The 7490-nt window shown below is 44.8% G+C and overlaps 1 protein-coding gene across 4 annotated transcripts in view; it reads right to left on the minus strand.

Moving 5' to 3' along the window:
* The window catches only part of RNF182 (ring finger protein 182), a 31176-nt gene extending 25499 nt beyond the window's left edge, over positions 1-5677 (minus strand). For all 4 annotated transcript variants that reach the window (XM_071736382.1, XM_071736380.1, XM_071736381.1 and 1 more), the window contains exon 1: positions 5365-5677. The gene's annotated coding sequence lies outside the window, so the exon portion shown is untranslated. The remainder of the gene's footprint in view (positions 1-5364) is intronic.
* Positions 5678-7490: the final 1813 nt, after the last annotated feature.

Raw genomic sequence — 7490 nt, forward strand, 5'->3', positions numbered from 1 at the left:
GATGTTAGCAACATGGATGAGGCAATATATAATGGGTAAGGAAGGAAACAATGCTAGTTTTTACTTCTAAATACCATGACCATTTATGCTTTGATGAGAGCCAAACTGAAATACTTTTACACAGTTTTGTTGTTCACATTCTATAAAGAATACTGAATGATTAGTTTCTCACAGAAACAGTGAGATCAGTCACAAAAAAATTATTCAGGAGCTGAATAAAACTCCTTCCAGTGAAGGCTTTAAGGAGCTCAATCTGTTTAGCTTATTAGAGAACGAGAGGCAACTTGATTACAGGGATAAAGTATCAGGTACAAAAGTGCTCTTTGACTTAGTGGACACAGTGAAATATCTGTCATATACAGAAAGCAAGGCCAAATACTACAGCATTACAAAACATCAGCTTTCTATTGAATATATGTATTACAATACAGTTTTAGTCATACAGTCACACATAATTTTCTTCCACTGGAAGCTTCATTGAGTGTGTGGAATAGTCCAGTATTTAGTGAATGCTTTGTTTGATTCTCATTGTTTAATTTGTGGTCCCATAACTCGCTCATTGTACCACTTCAACCTAGAAGCAAACAGGAGTGTTTCTTTCTTCTACTTGCATTCAGCTGTCACTTTAACAGCATATGAGTGTAATTCAGTGAACTGAAAAAGATACAGGAAGATAAAAGCCCTCTTTACACAGGCACATTATGCAACATTCCACCTGGACAAAGGGTGATTAAAACACTACCCAAAATCTTTGCTTAAGGTGCTTATAAAAATCTAGTTAAATAAACTGAGTATTTTCATTAGTGACAGAAGCACTGGCAGGCCTTTTCAAGCTTGTTTGAGTGTTACTGGTGGGAACTGATTAAAGAGTGAAAGGCTGGTATCAGCTTGAGGTTTGAGTAGCTAGGTTTCCACCACAGAATATGAGCGTGGAGATACTCCAGACCTCCCATAATGTATTAGGAGGCACATGGCTTCTGCAGCTCCTTGGTAAACACCTCAGAGGCCAAGACATACTTTCACATAAAGCAATTCCACAGTAGAAGCTTCAAGGTCAGAATCTTTTTCAAGCAGACTACGATCAGGTCACTGCTTGTGAGTCACCAACAAGGGAATATTTTCTTTCTGTTCACAGGAGCACATCTCCTGCCTGAGATTTACAGACTTGCTATCTATCTATCATCTGAAATGAGAGTTTTATTTCTTTGCCATGAACTGCCTGCCAAGATGAGTTCCCCTGCCTGAAGCAACACCTGCCCTGAAGCTATTATGGAAAGGTTTGGATTTCCAAGCAAATACCTTTTGCCACAGACACTGCTGATGAAGCCTTGAAAGCTTACAATAGAGGGCCTGAAAAAAGAAGCCTACAGCCCCTAAATGGGCCACGCACTGGGAAGACCTCGAGCACACAATCTAATATCTACAGATTTTCCTAATCAGGTCTCCAGCAGCTTGTCCTAGTCTCAACCTGACTCTTTGTACCAGTCCCAGTTAACTCTCTCCCACACTTGATGCCAAGGCTACATCTCCACCATGGGGTGCACATCAGACCTCACCTTCTTTTGCCCCTCACAGCACATACACATTCAGGTTTTTTCATGCTTCGCTACAGCTCAAGCCCAGATCATCAAGGAAAATAAAAGAATAAAAATAAAAGAATCCTTTATTTCCACCAGGCTGCTATTTCTCCTAATAACTTGGGCAACTCCTAGTTGAGGCAGGAAACCTGAGAGGTAAGGCAGTTCATCCCCATCCCTACCCCGGTTTCTAAACCTGGCAGCACCTACTTGCAGTAGGGATCTTTATAGATGCTACTTTCAAAATGCAATATATTTCTACATAACACTTGTGTATCTGAGTCTTCTAGAGAATGACAGCTTTGCTAGACTTTGGCTATATTTTCTGGAAATTGGCAAGAGACATCAGGCAAACCCTTAATCAGTTTCAAGTCTCCTCGCAACACTTTGGAGATGCTGGAGCATGTCAGGTTTCACACTACCTGGTCTAAACTTAAATTGCTGATGTGTAATTTAAACTTTCACTGATTGTTTGAGTAGATCTTGACTGTAGAGTTAATAGAGACTTCTGTCTGGGAAGTTAATAAAATCTTCCGTCCCTGTGGAAATTTACCAAAATGCTCACATGAACATCCCCTAATTTCAAAATAATTTAGCTGTAAGCCAGTATCAGATCTGAAAACTTGGACTCACCTGTGTATAGTGAAAACGATAAAATGGGAAAAGGAAAGGTTTGCTGAATTATGGCGTTTATTGTGCCTAAGCTGTTGTGCTGCATCATCTCTGTAGGAAAACCAAGCTGAATGAAACCAGAGAGGATTGGGTTTAAAAAATGGTAGCACTGTAGCTGGTTAAAAGCTGCATATTGTGTATCTCCTTATGTGTCTTAGCAAATTAATTTGAAACCTAAGGTACATTTTCAGGAGTCCTGAGCTCTTTGCAGGTTACTACAGACTTGCAAATGTTTTTATTTTTTTATTTTCAAACTCAAGGAAGTCACAATTATCATGTTACATTACTCTAAGGTACACATCTGTTTATACTACCTTACTGTCAGAACAGTAGTTTAAATTGGATAGGAAGCTCTTCAGCACAGAATGTGTTCAAAGGCCACAGGAGAATTTCCCAAGGTTTGCTCTCCAAGGACCACTAATACTCCTTAGCAACCTTGCTGGGAGGACTGAAATCACAACCTCAGCAGGAGGCAAGTGTCCCTGTATACTTGAAATAGCTGCTTGGCTGCAGCAAGCACACACATACATCTCCAAAAAAACATTTAACAGAGAATCATCAAACCTAGGATACAGACACGGATGTTGAACTCAGACTGATTAAAGCAAGAGGAATACTGTGGAGCAGACTCCAGCAGTGGCCTTGCATCACTGCACAGAGTGCACATCTTTAGAGGATGTTTTCATGGCAATTTGAGTCCAATAAACCTAGTCTGGACTGAAGAGCACCAGAAAGATGTGAAATGATAGACTGAGAGACTGTGATTTAGTGCTTCAACTCTTTACACCAGTCAAAGCCCTTACACATGCCAGGCTATATTATGGGACACACTATCTCCAGTGAGCTATCCTGGTACTCCAGTGTTCTTTCCTGGTACTGCCCCAACTACTACATTGGTTTTGACTCTGATTAACTTAATGGAGTTTGCAATTGTTCCACAAGCAAGAGTTTCAGGACTGAAGCATCACATACCATCATAAACATAACTATTTTGCCTATCCCTTTCGCTTTTAGGCCAAGAGCATGTTGAGTTCTGTTGTTTCTCATTCTCTGCCATGCAGCTAAGGGAACACAAGTCCCCAGGTCTCTATTATTCACAGCTGACCTTTTAATTCCTGCTAGGTGTGTTCAGTTTCAGACGGCCCAGAATATAGTATTGAAATGCTATTTTCCATCATGCCAAACTAATCTGAGGTCTCCATTTTTAAACAATATCTCAAGAGTCTGCTTTTCAGTTTTGCATGAAAAACAGAGGTCATTCAGAAGGTTACAACTTTTTCAACAAAACAACTGTTGTGACACTTCTGAAAGAAGCAAAGGACAAATGCTTAAAAACACTGGGCAAACACTGCAATCAACATAAGTAAGAAATTCCACTTTCTGTTTGTTTATAACAAACTAGGTATGAATTCCACAGCACCTATCGCTATGATATTTCTAGGTTTAATTTTATATTGAGAAATGATTAACTCTCATGTAAAACCTAATTTCATTTCTACACCTCTTGCAAAAGAAGCCTGTCTCAATTTTTTACACTACTTCTATTCATGATTTCTGAAGAAAGCTGTATCTTCTCTTTCCAACCATTAAGTATTTTCACATTGTCTACTTAAATGGTATTGGTAGCTCCACATTTCATTTAAAGCCACTGTTTTTATATACCTCTCAAACTTATTCCACTCAACACTTAGCCTTTCAGTTCTGATACCCTGATATTACCTTAGGTATCCTGTTTGAAATATCAAATAATCTGATATTTGCATTACGCATCACTTAAAATTTCAGTTCTTCTCCACCCGCTCAATAACAAATAGCCACACTCTTCTCAACTCAAATACTATTTCCCCATTATTTTCTTCTTCACATCCAAGAAGATTCCCACCAAGAGCATCCCGCTGTCTGCATACATGTCATAGTTCCATTTTGCCTTGGCCCATCAACTAGTTTATTTCCTAAATCACCCAGCAACGAACCATAATGGCTTCTCCTCAGGACCTCATCACTCAAGGTCAGCTGTTCTGCTATCACTGGGAAGTTGCTCTGTATTTTAAACTTGTGCTGAAATGCATGGTTATTCATACAGCCACCAAGACTGGGATATTGTTTGTGCAGCCACTGCCAACATTGCTCGGGCAACCGTCCTGCTAATGACCTTCCCACCGATCCTCTGACATCAGTATCTCAAGAGCCATGGGTGGCTAATTCTTGACTAACCTTGGTTGCCCGAGATAAGGAAATGTTTATCATCTCTACCATCTTACCTTGGCTCTGTCTTCCAGAGAGCCAGGCTGACACTGAAAGACACAGACTGATTTCACCTAAAACCCTTTGGTACGCTTACTCCTGAAAACAAGCAGCAATTTCTTGATCACCCTTCAAAGCCAATCCTTTACCCTTTTATTTAACCAAGTAGCACATTTTAAACCCATCACTCTATTCAAAATTACTTTATAAAGCTGAACGAATTAAACTTTATAACCCCAAAATTTCCAACGGGGGGTGGGGGTGGAGGGCGAGCAAAGCACATTTTGTAAAACAACAACAACAATAAATTTATTATTATGAATATCAAGGGTTATCTCAATCGAGGAAGGCAAGCTCTGTCCCCCGCCAGGAGGGAACGCCAAGCCCACCGGTTGCAGCCCAGGGCGCGGAGCCCGCCCGCCCGTGCCGCTCCCCGCCAGGGCACCCCTCACGCCGCCGAGCCGAACCGCCGGGCCCAGCCCGTCTACCGGCGGCCACCCCTCTGCCCCCGGCAGTCGAAGTCGGAACGGGGCCGCCTGGGGCGAACCCGCGGCACCGCTCCCCTCTTCCCCTCAGTTCCCACCACAGGCGGGGAGGGAAGGAGGGAAAGAGAGAGGAAGGGAAAAGCGCGTCCACTCTTCCCCCCTCAGCCGCCCGCCGCCACCTCTCCGGCGACCCCCGCCGCCCCTCAGCCTCCCCAGGCCGCCCCACAAGGCGACGCCCGCCTCCGCCTGGCCCGGCGGGGGAGCAGCCTCTCCCGCAGCCGTCACCCGGCGGCGGGTCCGCGATCCCGGGCGCTGCGGCCGCATGGCGATCACCCATCCGCGGCGGGGCGGGGCGGCGGCCGCCGGGAAGCCCCCTCGCTCCGTACCTGTCTGGGTCCCCGCAGGCAAGCGGGGTGCCTTCGGGAGGGGAAGCCTCGTCTCCCCTCAGTCCCGGCGCGGCAGCGGGCAGCCGGCGGCTTTGTTACTACTCGGAAGAGCCGCGGATCAGCGCCGTCGCTATAGAAACTGACTGCGCCTCGAAGCGAGACCGGCGAGTGGCGGGAGGGAGGCGGGAACCGGGCGGAGGTGTGGGGTGAGGAGGGAGCCGTTCATTCAGGCAGATCCCGGCCTCTTCCTCCTCCTTCTCCGCCTGCAGACAGCCCCCGGCACCGCCCAGTCCGGACCAGGGGCCGGGAAGGTTTCTCGTCGCCCTCACCTCAACCTGTTTCCTCGGGCCGGAAGGCTCTTCCCTGCCCAGGGCACTCCCGCCGCATCGCTGCCGCTTCCTCAGGGAAACTTCCCCTTGAAAATCACGCAGGGATACACTCACACTCGCCCCCTGGATCGCTCACTTCTAGGGTGGACCCCAGGGCAGCGAAAACCTAGGAAGCGCCCTGACACGAAATGGAAAGGTTTGACCTGGACTCCCTCTCCTGCCCCCCCCCGCCTTTACAGCCCATTTGGTCCTGGAGTATCGCCACACACAAAAAAATCCAACCAAACAAAAAAACCCCCAAAACAAAACCATAAATCCAGGATTGAACTTTATTAGCAACAGTGCTTAATTTTATAAAAGTGGTTTAGCTCCACGTTTTCTGGTGATAACTGCGTTTGTGCAGGAATGTGCTGCTGGAACACCTCTGGACTGCAAGGAGCTTGTGGTCACTGAAGAGAGATCCAAGGACACAGTGAGGCTTTTGATGCTGTGCAGGCCCTAAGGGACAAGAAGGGACAAGGGCCTGTTGGGCAGTAGGTAAGGAGAAGGAAGGGTGTTGAGAAGGAAGAGGAGGGTTAAGGCTGAGAACAGATCAGAGTAAAATAGCCAGATGGATGAGAGATATGCACATGAGTTCCAGGGCCTTCTTTGCGCCATTCTGAGCCTGGGAATGGCATATTTTCCTACAGCCTGTCACAGACACCCATCTTCACGTCTGTCCTTTCTCCCTGCTTGGCATGATTGACAAAAGCTGAGGCAGCCCCCCCTTTCTTCTTCCATTTCTCCTTGTCCGCTGACGAGGTGGAACCAATTTGTTGAATCTATTCTCTTCATCTCCCTGAAACATTCTTATTCTCTCTCTCAATAGTAGTAGAGTTGATAAAGCATCCTTTGAAGTGCAAGATGGACCTTTTTTTCTCTTTCCCTGGTTATAGTTATTGAATTGGCCTTCCTGGTTTGCCAAACAGAAGAAACCCAACATGCAAGGTGCAATTCAGAAGATGCATTATCCAGATCAGCTGCTGCCACTGCTGAACTACTGGGGATGACTATTAAGTATCAGCACTGCAAGTCACTGTGAGCTGATGAATCTGTGCCAAGAGCTGCTGGCACACTGCAGAAAACACTCTTTAGGAAGAGTTTGCCAAAGAGAAGAAAGACCCCCCACAGGAGCTCTTCACAAAACAACACAGCTTACAGCAGAACTGCTGGCACACCGCAACACAGCCAAATGACAATGACAACACAAATGAGGGAGGCAGAAGGTTGTCTATGAAAGGCAGGGGGTCACCACGTATTTATCTACCGAATTTGCGTGCAAAATACTAATTCTAGAGGTGGGGGAAAAAAAAAAAAGATAAATCCAGTCAGAGCAAAGCAGAGCTGAATTATTATTTTTGTTTCATTTTGTAGTGAATTTGCTTGCTCTAAGGTGTAACATAAGAGAAGAGAAAGATCTGCCACTTGCTGGATCTTGTAGCATAAGAAAAATTCTGCTCATTTTTCCTATATAAAGAATAATACTCATATTTCTAGTCAAATGGAGTAACACTATTCATAATAAGTACCTTTTGGAAGAGGAAGGATTTTTTTTTTTCAATGAAGATGTATTTAGAAGAGAAAGAGTTTAGTTACACAAATGTTGGTAAAAGTAGTCATTGTTCCGACATCAAGAAGTACACTGCTGTTGCTGTGATGCTCATTTTTCTTACAAAATAATTTCATAGCACTTTCTCCCAGGTGCAAGCACAGAAAGGATTAGAAAAATTACAGGAAAGATTTACTGTCTGGTCTTCA

The sequence above is a fragment of the Heliangelus exortis genome, chromosome 2 (assembly GCF_036169615.1).
Source record: "Heliangelus exortis chromosome 2, bHelExo1.hap1, whole genome shotgun sequence".
NCBI lineage: Eukaryota > Metazoa > Chordata > Aves > Apodiformes > Trochilidae > Heliangelus > Heliangelus exortis.